This window comes from Staurois parvus, unplaced genomic scaffold (assembly GCF_062004578.1).
Source record: "Staurois parvus isolate SC_StPar_1 unplaced genomic scaffold, SC_StPar_1.0 ptg000026l, whole genome shotgun sequence".
NCBI lineage: Eukaryota > Metazoa > Chordata > Amphibia > Anura > Ranidae > Staurois > Staurois parvus.
This window is the reverse complement of record NW_028317822.1, coordinates 624,318-638,870: the sequence shown is the minus strand read 5'-3', so window position 1 is coordinate 638,870 and position 14,553 is coordinate 624,318.

Below are 14,553 nucleotides of genomic sequence, written 5' to 3'. Positions count from 1 at the left end.
GATGCCCCTGGTACCTTTAATTGGCTTTTTCATAGGCTTTTTTTGGGTGTGGGCGAGGACACAGGGGCCCCATTATCCCCTATTGCCCGGGGGCCCCATGAGTTGTCAGTCCGCCCCTGATCAGTACCATAATGTCTAAAAGTAGATCTGCTTGCTGGTTTTAGAATCTTACCATTCCAATTGAGAAGGAAAGGGTTAAACTCCCCAAGCAAGTAAGATATGGGTGTCGTTATGCTACAGCTGTTGGAAACATCATTTCAAACAATGTTGAGAAACGACATTTGCGGGCCAGGTAATTTGGGTAATTTGCACCAGTCACACTGGAGAAGCTATAGCTCCAGTATTTATTTTCTTATGGCCGTTTCATGTGGTTCCAGTTTGCAGACGTAGAAATCCAGAGCGATGTTTATTTATAAAGTGCTAGCACAGTCTGCTGCAGCCATGCAGGAAAGGCTCGGACATGCAAATAGCATGAAAGGATAAAGGCATGGCTGTAGTTTTGTGGGCTAACTCCTTGGATAAAGGCGGCTTGCCGGAGAAAGTTTTGGGGTTTTTTAATTCCGAGGTCACTTGTTGTTATTCCTGGTGGCCGGCGAGCCAAAGGAAGCAAAAGAATTAGGTTTGAACGCTCCAAACACAAGCCCCTTATAGAATTGTTCCCACAAACTGAATTTATGGGAGTCTCAGGAGCTCACAAAGCTTGTAGACTTCCACAGCTTCATGTGCCAAGAATGTGAAATGTCAACAGGCATCTTGGCCGAAGCTGAGTACTAAAACAAAGGCCAGCAAGGTATTACTGAAAGTCTTGACATTTGTTTTTGGAAGCCATTTTGAATTTCATTATTTGCGGATGGTTTTGGCCTAGCCAGGAATGTTAGCTAATAAGACCTGGATTTGGTTGCAATTGGTTTATAAGACCTGAAATTGGTTTTACCATATTAGGTGCCACTCAGCTATGGGGTGGACCACCAATCACATCAGAAATCCCCCTTCACATCAGAGGTCCCTCCATCACATCAGAAGTCCCCCATGACATAAGAGGTCCCCCATCACATCATAGGTCCCCTCTTCACACCAGCAGTGTTGGAGGGACCTCTGATGTCATGGGGAATCTCTGATGTGATGTGGAGACCTCTGATGTGATAGATGACCTCTGATGTGATGGGGTCCTCTGATGTGATGGGGAACCTCTGATGTGATGGGGGACCTCTGATGTGATAGAGTGACCTCTAATGTGATGGGGTCCTCTAATGTGATTGGGGACCTCTGATGTGATGGGGGACTTCTGATGTGATGGGAGATCTCTGATGTGATAGAGTGACCTCTAATGTGATGGGGGATCTCTGATGTGATGTGGCGACCTCTGATGTGATGAGGGTCCTCTGATGTGATGGATGAACCTCTGATGTCTTGTGGAATCTCTGATGTGATGTGGAGAGCTTTGACGTGATAGAGGATCTCTGATGTGATATGTGATAAAATATCTGTATCCATGTAACTACACAGAAACCCAAAAGAGCTTGGGAGTGTAAGTTAGGAACAGGGATCAGGCAGATCCCTTTCATTTTGATCCCTTTGACCCATAGAAGACCCAGATGCTGTGGCTTAGTGGTTCGCACTTCTGCCTTATAGCCCTTGGGTCATTGATCCAAATCTCAATTAGCACAACACCTCCATGGAGTTTGCATGTTTCCCCTGTACTTGTGTGGGTTTCCTCCCACACTTCAAAAGATGTGCTGATAGGTTAATAGACTCCTGACAAAACTGGTCCCCGTGTGTGCACATGGAGATAGGGACCTTAAAGTATAAGCGTCTCTACAGCAGGACTGAAGTGAATGTACAATATACAGTTGTGCTCAAAAGTGTGCATACCCTGGCAGAAATTGTGATATTTTGGCATTTATATTGAAAATATGACCGATTGTTCCAAAGAAAAACTGTCTTTTTATTTAAGGGTAGTGATCATATGAAGTCATTTATTATCACATAGTTGTTCAGCTCCTTTTAAAATCCTAATGATAACAGAAATTGGACTTGATCAAAAGCTTACATACGTTGGAATGTTTGGCCTTGGTACAGACACACACAGTGACACACACACAGGTTAAAATGGCAATTAAAGATTCATTTCCCACATCTGTGACTTTTTAAATTGCAATTAGTGTTAGTGTATGAATAGTCAGTGAGTTTGTTACCTCTCACTTGTATGCACTGAGTATATTTAAGGCTTCGGGTATCCTTTTATATCCTTTTCCATCTTAATAAAGTTCCATTACCTTGTTACGCAGGTCTTTTGACAGTTTTTTTCTGCTCCCCATGACTCAGTAAATAGCCTGCTCAGCGCAACTACATGAGAGCTAACAAACTTGTTGACTATACACTGAAACTAATTGCAATTTAAAAAAGCACAGGTGTAGGAAGTTAACCTTTAATTGGCATTTTAACCCGTGTGTGTGTCACCTTGTGTGTCTGTACCAAGGCCAAACACTCCAGGGGAGGGAAACTTTTGATCCGGGCCATTTGGGCAATTTCTGTTATCATTATGATTTAAAAAGGAGCCAAACAACTATGTGATAATAAATGGCTTCATATGATCACTATCCTTAAATAAAGACAGTTTTTTTGGCATGATCAGTCATATTTTCAATATCAATGCAAAAATTTCACAATGTCTGCCAGGGGATGCTATTTTCTTAGCACACCTGTATGTAAATTGCTGGTGCTGTTGTCAGGTGCTGGACTACAGCAATATTGAGAAGACATTGCCTTTTATTTTACTCAACCTCTACTGAGATTCAATCAGACAAACTGACCAATGACTGCTGGCCTTTTAGCTAACCCATGGTGCTCTGGGAATCCTTTGTCATGTATATCCCATAGAATAATAACTATATACAACAGTTTAAAAACATATAAACTTTGGAGAAAAAAGCTAAAACATGTATTCAAACATTCTTTCAGTTTCCTGGTCCAGAAATAGTTTTCTCTTGCCTTGTTGACCCATTTTCAGAAAAGAGAGAAGTCCTGAGTCTCCGTCTGCCTTCATCTTGTATCATAACGGTCCACATATGAAGCTCAAGAATAGAATATTCTATTGATTGCAGGGAGCAGGGTACTCCCTCTTAAAGCAAGGGTCAGTAGGTTCTTCTGAAGAACTGGAGCCTCAAGAATTAGAGAGAAGGTGAGGATATCCATTGATGTCCACCTTACCTATCTGTATGCTACACCCCAGCGAACTAGTAAAGGACTCCTAGAACTTCTTACCTTGTGCTGAAAATGCTGTCAGGAGGGGAGGGCATTGTGAGCTAAGTGATGATGATGAGTGATGATTGAACCCTGTCCTGCTGCTCCTTTACTATCCAACCAGCAGACTGGAGGCGTGTCCTTCACTAAGCTGTACTGCTCTAAAGGTCAAGGACCTGGCTGTAGTGTCCATAAAGGTGCCTGAATCACAAAACCAGCTGCACAGAATTGTAAACCCTTGACAGGCAAAACAGGCCTCATGCATGAATTTCCACTATGTATTGTGCTGGAGTTCAGCTTTAACCCAAGTAGTTAAAAAAACTGGTAGCAATCGTGAAAACTGGCACGGATCCTAAATTTGTCTGCGTGTGGGCTCGTGAAAGCATTGTGCCTATTTGCAATGTTTGGAAGATATAACAATTACAATTACAAAGTCTCTTTGTAAATAAACTCTGATGCGCAGAGTTTTCTCCATCAATGCTGCTTTCTCCAATGTTACTTCCAATAACCACATCAAAAATTGTACACTGAGAAAAGATCTCAAGCATTCATACAGCTGTCATGAATAATCCTTGTAATTTGTTTACTTCCTTTGCAGTGGCAGTGGCCATAATGCGCTCCTTTTCTGATTGGGGTATTTCAGGAAAATACCACAATATGGCCACTAGATGGAGCTGATAATTATAGGAGATCAACATTATGCTGTGGGAATTCTTGAGATATTTTCACAGCAAATTTAATCAAAATGGCACCTTACTATGTATGAAAAAAGAAAGAAAGAAAATATGATAACTCTCATAATATAGGAGGGTGTTGGAAAAACTTTTGTCACCAAAGCAATTTACCGCTTGCCCTCCGCCCTATAGCAGAAGTACTCCTACAGGGCGGCACAGCGTATATATACACGATTTGCATTTCTGGGTAGGGGGCACGCGCGCCGCCCTACCCGCGCCACTATTGGCTGCTGGGGATGTCACTCTGTGATTGATCTCTCTCCTGTCAGCAAGGACATGCTGCTTTGTATCTTTCTGCACAGCATGCCTCCCTAGTAAAACACACACAGCAGACAGTTAACCCTTTGGTCGCCCCAGATGTTAACCCCTTCCTGCCCAGTGTCATTAGTATAGTATCAGTGCTTTTTATTAGCACTGATCACTGTATTAGTGTCACTGGGATATCAGTGGCAGTTAGTCAGTTCCCCCCCAGTGTCAGAATACCCGCTGCAGTCCCGCTATAAGTCGCTGATCGCCGCCATTACTAGTATAAAAAAAAAATAAAAAAATATCCAGTATATATACCGCCATTTGTAGACGCTATAACTTTCACATAAACCAATTAATTTACATGTAATGGGATTTTTTTTTAGCAGAATACATTTTGGCCTAAATTTATGACAAAATTTGATTTTTTAAATGTTGTTATTGGATTTTTTTTTAGCAAAAAGTCAAAAATATTGTTCTTTTTTTTTTTTTTTTTAAATTGTCAGTCTTTTTTTGTTTATAGCACACAAAAAAAAGCAGAGGTGATCAAATACCACCAAAAGAAACCTCTATTTTTTGGGGGAAAAATGATATAAATTTAATTTATGTATAGCATTGCATGACCGCGCAATTGTTAAAGTAACACATCGCTGTATCACAAAATATGGTCAAGGAAGGGGGGTAAATCCTCTGGAGGGCAAGGGGTTAAAGCAGAATTCCAGGTATGGCAGCTTTTACTCTGTTACATTGGTCTAGCTTGGAACAGTGTATGTGTGTGCCATGTCCCTTTAGGGAGATTTCTATTCTCTTCCTGCACTAGAGACACAACAGAATGAAAATCTCTACAAAATGAGAGGAATTCTGTCCTAAGACCGCATACACAGACCCAGCCCCCTCTCCTCTCATCTGCCATCCTATCTGCTCTTCTGGATGGATAGGGAACAGATTCCCATCCGTCTGTTTTTTAGCAGATCAGATTGGATGCAGGCAGGTATAAATGGGCATGAGTCCATTTACATCCATCACTCCCAGGAGCGGACTGACCATTCGGAAAATCGGGCACTGCCCGAGGGCCCGGGGTCAGTAGGTGGCCCCATGAGATGCCCCTTGTACATTTTTCATAGGCTTTTTTGAGTTTGGGCAAGGACACAGGGGCCCCATTATCCCCTATTGCCCGAGGGCCCCATGAGTTGTCAGTCCTGGTCACTCCATAGAAGATAATGGAGGATCCGATTGGGTCCACTTGGAAAAACTGACAGGTGGACCTGATTGGTCCGCTTGTATGAAAGGGGACTTACTTTTTTAGGAAACTTACCTTTTTCGGATGTCTTCAGGAGTTGAGTCCTCTTTTTCTCCTGATTTTCTTCATCAATGGGCAGTCATCCATGACGGAGAGAGTTGTACTCTCTGAACCATTGTAAATAAAAGGCGATGTCCTCAGTTTAACACACGTTTCAAACACAAGGCCCGTGGGGTGAATCCAACCCACCAGGCTATTTTATGTGGTCCTTGACCCTCTCCTGCAACTGCAGCACCCCACTCATCTCCACCCCCACCTTGTTTTAGCAGTCGGCAGCAGGGAGGATCACAGAACTCCTCCTACAGATCCTGCTCCTCTCTGTGCAGCTGCAGCATTCCCTCCCTCCTCCTCACCTCCCCTCGTCTCAGCATTCAGCAGACTTCGGCAGCTGACTCCAGCCCTCCTCTGGTCCTCCTCCAGACCCAGCACTTTCTGCTTCCCATCCCCACCCCCAACGTTTTCCAGACAGCAGCACTGTGCTGTAAGGGAGGGTGTAGGACTCTTGACTTCTGATAGTGGGGGCTCATGACATCTAAAGTGAAGGGGGATGGGTTGCTCTGGACATCTAATCTAACAGATAAAACTGACTCTTGAGGGCAACCATAATGCTGATGTGATTAGAGGGCAGCTAATCTGCTTATTAGCCATGCTTTCAGCTTCAAAGGTAAAATAGTTAAAGGCATACTCCCCCTTTGGGACCCTGATTCATGTTACAGCCACCCATTCTCCAACCCCCCCACCCTTAAACCAATCCTCCTCAGTCAACTGACTTGCAGGGTGTTTCTCCATGCAACTATGGGTTGTTTGTTGCTCTGCGTGGTTCCACTTGCACAGCCGTATCATCCATTCATAGGGATCTGTAAATGAAAAGACTACAAGTCCCATCTGCCACCACAGCAGAGGGAATCACTGATCGCACCTCCTCAGTTGCAGTGATGTCACTACATTTGTAGTCCATTGTTTACTTCCAGCCCTATAACAGAAGGCCCATACCTTCATATAGACCTGGGGTTGGGGTAATCAGTACAGAAACGTGTGCACTGCACCTGCGACACACCGGACACAGTTGCAATGCTCTGCAGGCTTCAGTGCAAACATTTAACTCCTTACCTATTGGGCACTTTGACCCCCTTCCTGCCCAGGCCAATTTTCAGCTTTTTTTTTAATGACAATTGCGCGCTCATGCAACACTGTACCCAAATGGATAGAGCTTTCTTAAGTCCATCCGTGACATTTCCTGGCTACTAAATATTCCACGATCATCTGTTAGTGGTATTATAACAAAGTGGAAGCAACTGGAAACAACAGCAACTCAGCCACCAAGTGGTAGGCCATGTAAAATGACAGAGTGGGCACAGTGTGCCGAAGTCGCCAACTGTCTGCAGAGTCAATAGCTAAAGACCTCCAAACTTGGTGTGGCCTTCAGATTAGCACAACAACAGTGCATAGAGAGCTTCATGGAATGGGTTTCCATGGCCGAGCAGCTGCATCCAAGCCTTCCATCACCAAGTGCAATGTAAAGTGACGGATGCCGTGGTGTAAAGCACGCCGCCACTGGACTCTGGAGCAGTGGAGACGTGTTCTCTGTAGTGACCAATCACTCTTCTCTGTCTGGCAATCCGATGGACAGAGAACGGTACTTGACTGACTGCATTGTGCCAAGTGTAAAGTTTGGTGGAGGGGGGATTATGGTGTGGGGTTGTTTTTCAGGGGTTGGGCTTGACCCCCTAGTTTCAGTGAAGGGAACTTTTAAGGCATCAGCATACCAAGTTATTTTGGACAATTTCATGCTCCCAACTTTGTGGGAAGAGTTTGGGGATGGCCCCGTGCTGTTCCAACATGACTGCGCACCAGTGCACAAAGCGAGGTCCATAAAGACATGGAGGAGCGAGTTTGGGGTGGAGGAACTTGACTGGCCTGCACAGAGTCCTGACCTCAACCCTATAGAACACCTTTGGGATGAATAAGAGCAGAGACTGTGAGCCAGGCCTCCTCCCCGGCATCAGTGCCTGACCTCACAAATGTGCTTCTGGAAGAATGGTCCAACCTTCCCATAGACACCCTCCTAAACCTTGTGGATGGCTTTCCCAGAAGACTTGAAGCTGTTATAGTTGCAAAGGGCGGGGCCAACTCAATATTGAACCCTACGGACTAAGACTGGGATGCCATTAAAGCTCATGTGCGTGTAAAGGCAGGCAGACCAATACTTTAGACAACACAGTGTATGTATATATATGTATATATATTATAATGGTATTCAGCCTTACCTAACACTTTCAAGAAAAAAGATATCTTTGCTTAAATGACTCATTAATTCGTGACACGGGCAGCAGAGGTATGCGTTACTTATTACTTCTAAAGTACGGAAGTCCAGTCCTGCCAAGTATAATGTGACAGGTCCTTGAGATTATTGCTGAGAGTCCTGTAAAAAATGCTGATAGGTCAGGAACATAGTAAAGAGAGTGTAAAAAGGTATTCAGGGCTTTCTGGCAAAGGTATGTCTGTTATGGACACTGTAGGATGCTGCTTCATTTATCTTTCCCACTTCTCACTGAAAACTTTTGCACACATGGCCTTTGCGGAGTCAGATTTATGGTTGGGTTTCATCCCTCCTGGATATCTGGGAAATTCATCAGAGGTGCAGAGGTCACATCGACTGTCCCCGCTTCCATCCCCTGCTGTACGATGTATGGATCGGGGTCACGGCCGGCGTACAAGCCTTTTTTAAAAGCATTCAAGAATTCATAACCGTACAGTCAATATTTTTCTACAATTTGTGTGATTTATGGTACCGTTCCAGAGATTTACAGTGTTGGGAGAAAGAGGGGCTGCTGCAAAATGAGAGCCGAGGCTGGGGCCGGTCCGCTGCATACCACATCTGATAAAAATAAACATTGAACTTCACCAAAAAGACCAGTGGAAGAATTGAATAAGCAAAGGAAACGGACCAACGCTTTATTCTACAGCTTGGGATAAATATTTTACCTAGTACTTAGCAGTGGCGTAATGAGAACCTTTCAGGCCGCTCTGCCAGGAGGCCCACTGCCGCTGTGCAAAGAGGGGTGTAAACAGCACAAAGCCAGGCCTATCGAGAGGCACGGGTGAAACCTTTTGTAGATTGACACTTTTTTTTTTTTTTTATAACTGGTCAAGAAAATACTGCCGATTATTACAAATACTGTAATGCTGGGAAATGCTGTTTCGGCACATCCAGCACTGAATGTACACCCTGTTCCAAATTATTATGCAAATGATATTTTTCTCATTTCCCTAAATAATTGATGTAAATAACAGTCAGCATAATTCTCATGTTATCAGCTATAAAGAGTACAATTCACATTTTATTGAACAAACCTCCTAATGATAACAGGATTTTTGTTCCAAATTATTACACACCGTAAGTTTCAAAACACTTTATAGGTTGTAAAGAACTGAAAATTGTCTTTTGTTGTGTTTGCAGCATATTTACTGAAATCAAAAGCTATTTCAATCAAACTTTTAACAACATTCTAACTTTTTAAACATTTGAACCGGTCACGTTACATTGTAACATAGGAGCCCTTATTTGATAGCAGCTTCACAAGTCTTGCATCCATGGAACTTGTGAGTTTTTGGACAGTTTCTGCTTGAATTTGTTTGCAAGATGTCAGAATAGCCTCCCAGAGCTGCTGTTTGGATGTAAACTGCCTCCCACCCTCATAGATCTTTTGCTTGAGGATGCTCCAAAGGTTCTCAATAGGATTGAGGTCAGGGGAGGATGGAGGCCACACCACGACTTTCTCTCCTTTTATCCCCATAGCAGCCATTGATGCAGAGGTACTCTTTGCAGCATGAGATGGTGCATTGTCATGCATGAAGATGATTTTATTACGGAAAGCATAGTTCTTCCTTCTGTACCAGGGAAGAAAGTGGTCAGTCATAAACTCCACATACTTTGCAGAGGTCATCTTTACACCTTCAGGGACCCTAAAGGGGCCGACCAGCTCTGTTCCCATGATTCCGGCCCAAAACATGACTCCACCACTGCCTTGCTGACGTCGCAGCCTTGTTGGAACAGGGTGGCCGTCCACCAACCATCCACTACTCTATCCATCTGGACCATCCAGGGTTGCACGGCACTCAGCAGTGAACAGGACTGTTTGAAAATTAGTCTTCATGTATTTTTCTGCCCAATGCAGCTGTTTCTGCTTGTGAGCATTGGTTAGTGGTGGCCGAATAGAAGGTTTATGCACAGTTGCAAGACTCTGGAGAACTCTACACCTTGATGTCCGTGGGACTCCAGAGGCACCAGCAGCTTCAAATATCTGTTTGCTGCTATGTAATGGTATTTTAGCAGCTGCTCTCTTGATCCGATGCATGGATCTGGCAGAAATCTTCCTCAATGTGCCTTTATCTGCACCAACCCGTCTGTGCTCTGAATCAGCTGCAAATCTCTTAATAGTGCGATGATCACGCTTAAGTTTTCGTGAAATATCTAATGTTTTCATACCTCGTCCAAGGCATCGAACTATTTCACTCTTTTCGGCAGCAGAGAGATCCTTTTTCTTCCCCATATTGCTTGAAAATGGTGCTCTGCTTAATAATGTGGAACACCCTCCTTAGTAGTTTTTCCTTAAATTGGGCTCACCGGCCAATCTAATTATCACAGGTGTCCGAGATTGTTTTCAGTGATCAAAAGAGCCCTGACACACAATGCCATCCATGAGTTAAACTGAAAAATGAAATATTTAATCTTTGTGGCACTTAAATAGAATTTGCATAATAATTTGGAACACGATGTATATAATAGCAAGAGGTGAAGGGGTGTGCTGGAGACAGGGTCGGGACAAGGGGTGGGCGGGAGAGACAGCTGCCCTGGGCGCAATGGTTTACTGTAGGGATGGGGGTGTTATAAGGCTGACAGTGATTTTGACAAGAGAGTGACTGCTGGGCATAGGATCCCCTAAGCTTGCACATGATGAATGGGGGGGGGGGTTGCAGTTTGGCACCTTTGCCCTGGGTGCTGACTGACCTTGCCCCAGCACTGGCTGGAGGGTCTTTTGATGTCTACTGCTAGGGGGTCTATTGTTGCTGGTAGGGGGATATTTTGTTACTGTGTGGTCTTATGTTGCTAGGCGTGGTCTACCACGCTTGGAGTCACTGAGCTCCTGAGAGCGACCCATTCTTTCACAAATGTTTGTAGAAGCGGTCTGCTTGCCTAGGGGCTTGATTGTATACACCTGTGACCATGGAGGTGATTGGAACACCTGAATCCAATGATTTGGAGGGCTGGCCCAATACTTTTGGCAATATAGTGTATGGATTATGGATCACATTGTTTCCTACACTTTCTGTCACAAGTGGAAGAGGACCTCCAAATCTCCAGACACTTGTCACTTTGATAATGGGAACCTCTGCGACTCTGGAACAATTTTTGATATGGGCTTTAATAAAATGTTGGACGTGACTCTGGTCTGCTTGATTTTGCTATATATTATCCATAATAACTTAGCAGTGGATAACACCTTATTACTTTTTCCAAAACTTAAAAAAATGGTTTTAAATAATTTAAAAAGGGTTCCTTTAACCTTGCAGCAGTTTTCAATGTTCTTTGAAAAGCGCTCTGTGGTGCATCACTTTTCCTTCTCTCTATCTGCTTTAGGCCTCGTTCACACGGGGTGTACTACATCTGCCCATGCCAGTGGTGTGTTCACCCACATGAGGATGCACAGGTGTTCCATGCCTTATCATACAGGCAGTCCCATTGATGTCTACTGGGGTGCAGTGGCTGCACGGACACAGCTGCTGCTCCCAATCTGATGTTTGTGAAGGTGTGGGTGCATGGCCCCAAACTCAGGCAGTGGACAATCCGCGGTGGATCGCAGTCCAGAGAGCAGTTGATAGATGACTGGCAGGTGATTAGTCACCCTATCTATGCCTGTTTTACCCCTTGAATGGGTGCAGTAATGCTTCGCAACCGCATGCCCTACATGTGGTTGCAGTGCAATCCGTGGGGGGCCACTTTACAGAGGGCAGTTGACAGGTGGCTGTGGGGTGATCATTTGAACGCAACATGGGGTATACATGTAGGCAGTTGCAGTCTGTTTTCTCCACTGTAGGTGGCGCTCGACCGGAAAGGTACTGCAGCTAGATGGGAAGTCAAGACAAACTTGGTTTCTCTATGGTTAACTCGGTCTCCTGGAGCAGCGTTCCAGTTGGCTATGCTGCATCCAGGTGACCCTGGCAGCCATCTTGGGCCAAGCAGAGTCTATTTAAGTCCCTGCCCCCAGGTTTTGGCGCATATTTGGAATGTGTTTTTGGAGAGTGGCTAGTGTAGGGAGAGCTCATTCATCTGTCAGGGATAGCACTAGCCATAAGGAAAGGTTCCGGAGGAGAAGGGAAAGAGCAGGGCCTACATCTACACTTCAGCAAGTTCCCTCTTGGGTTGGACGGCCAGGCTGCCCTCCGCCCCCCTTGGCAGGTGCTGTCTTTAGCTCAGGCCTACTACACTGACTCTATGCTGCATTGACAGTGAGTTCCCAGAGGGGTGCCCTCCCTGTCAGGCTGTTGTACTGTTCTGCCAGTTCTTCAGTACAATAGTTTCTGCATTCCTGGCATCAGTGTGATTACTACCGCTGCACCTAGCCCAGACTAGTTTTGCAACAAGCCAACAGATGGCAGCAGAAGGCTGCATGCACAGTCACAGGGAGCCCCAACCTTCATATGTCAGTGTGCAAAAAAGGCATCGTCATGTGTACATCAGGAGTAGAGATGAGCGAATTATTCAAAAATTCGATTCGGCTGATTCGCCGAATTTGCGGAATAAATTCGATTCGATGCGAATTTATTCGCTGCGAATTTAACTTATTAAAAGGGTTTCTAGGCTTCAGAGAGCCTTTATATTAGTGCAGAACACTGTACCTTTAATTTAAATGCCCTTGGAGTCTGCTGGGGAAGAGAAATAATACTGTCAGTCAGTATGACATGCAGATGAGTGCCGTCGATCTTAGAATCACCGCACACTTCACTCATTTGGGCAGTCACGGGGCCAAAACCAGAGTGTGGAGCCACAGTGTGGCGGTGGAGGCAGCAGCAATGGGAGGCCATACAGCACCCTATGACAAAATGGAACCCACCAGCAGTGTGAAGAGACCTGAAAGTGGCACATGGCAGAGTCTGGCGATGAAGTCAGCAGCAATGGGAGGCCGTACAGGGACCCATGACACACTCTGGACCTGGCAGCAGCATGAGGAGGCGGTACAGGGGCCCATGGCAGAGTGGTGAAGCGTAAGCAGCTTAAATTGAAGGCCATACAGAGGCCTATGTTAAAAAGTCCCCCCAGCAGCAGTGTGGGGAGACGATTATCAAGAGTCCAATGGCAGAGTGGCGGAGCAGAAGCAGCTTCAATTGAAGAAGAAGAGGATGAGGATGAAGAAGAAGAGGATGAGGATGAAGAAGAAGATGAGGATGAAGAAGAAGAAGAAGAAGAAGAAGAAGAGGATGAGGATGAAGAAGAAGAAGAAGAAGAAGAGGATGAGGATGAGGAAGAAGAAGAAGAGGATGAGGATGAAGAGGAAGAAGAAGAAGAAGAAGAAGAAGAAGAAGATGAGGATGATGAAGAAGAAGAAGAAGAAGAAGAAGAGGATGAAGAAGAAGAAGAGGATGAGGATGAGGAAGAAGAAGAAGAGGATGAGGATGAAGAAGAAGAAGAAGAAGAAGAAGAGGATGAGGAAGAAGAAGAAGAAGAAGAGGATGAGGAAGAAGAAGAAGAAGAGGATGAGGATGAAGAAGAAGAAGAAGAGGATGAGGATGAAGAAGAAGAAGAAGAAGATGAGGATGAAGAAGAAGAAGAGGATGAGGATGAAGAAGAAGAAGAAGAAGAAGAAGAAGAAGAAGAAGAGGATGAGGATGATGAAGAAGAAGAAGAGGATGAGGATGATGAAGAAAAAGAAGAGGATGAGGATGAGGATGATGAAGAAGAAGAAGAGGATGAGGATGAGGAAGAAGAAGAAGAAGAGGATGAGGATAAAGAAGAAGAAGAAGAAGAAGAGGATGAGGATGAAGAAGAAGAAGAGGATGAGGATGATGAAGAAGAAGAAGAAGAGGATGAGGATGATGAAGAAGAAGAAGAAGAGGATGAGGAAGAAGAAGAAGAAGAAGAGGATGAGGATGAAGAAGAAGAAGAAGAAGATGAGGATGAAGAAGAGGAAGAAGAAGAAGAAGAGGATGAGGATGATGAAGAAGAGGATGAGGATGAGGAGGAAGAAGAAGAGGATGAGGATGAAGAAGAAGAAGAAGAAGAAGAGGAGGATGAGGATGAGGATGAAGAAGAAGAAGAAGAAGAAGAAGAAGAAGAAGAGGATGAGGATGAAGAAGAAGAAGAAGAAGAAGAGGATGAGGATGAAGAAGAAGAAGAAGAAGAGGATGAGGATGAAGAAGAAGAAGAAGAAGAAGATGAGGATGAAGAAGAAGAAGAAGAAGAAGAAGAGGATGAGGATGATGAAGAAGAAGAAGAAGAAGAGGATGAGGATGAGGATGAAGAAGAAGAAGAAGAAGAGGATGAGGATGAAGAAGAAGAAGAAGAAGAAGAAGAGGATGAGGATGAAGAAGAAGAAGAGGATGAGGATGAGGAAGAAGAAGAAGAAGAGGATGAGGATGAAGAAGAAGAAGAAGAGGATGAGGATGAAGAAGAAGAAGAAGAGGATGAGGAGGAAGAAGAAGAAGAAGAAGAGGATGAGGATGAAGAAGAAGAAGAAGAAGAAGAGGATGAGGATGAAGAAGAAGAAGATGAGGATGAAGAAGAAGAAGAAGAGGATGAGGATGATGAAGAAGAAGAAGAAGAGGATGAGGAAGAAGAAGAAGAAGAGGATGAGGATGAAGAAGAAGAAGAAGAAGAAGAAGAAGAAGAAGAGGATGAGGATGAAGAAGAAGAAGAAGATGAGGATGAAGAAGAGGAAGAAGAAGAAGAAGAAGAGGATGAGGATGAAGAAGAGGATGAGGATGAGGAGGAAGAAGAAGAGGATGAGGATGAAGAAGAAGATGAGGATGAAG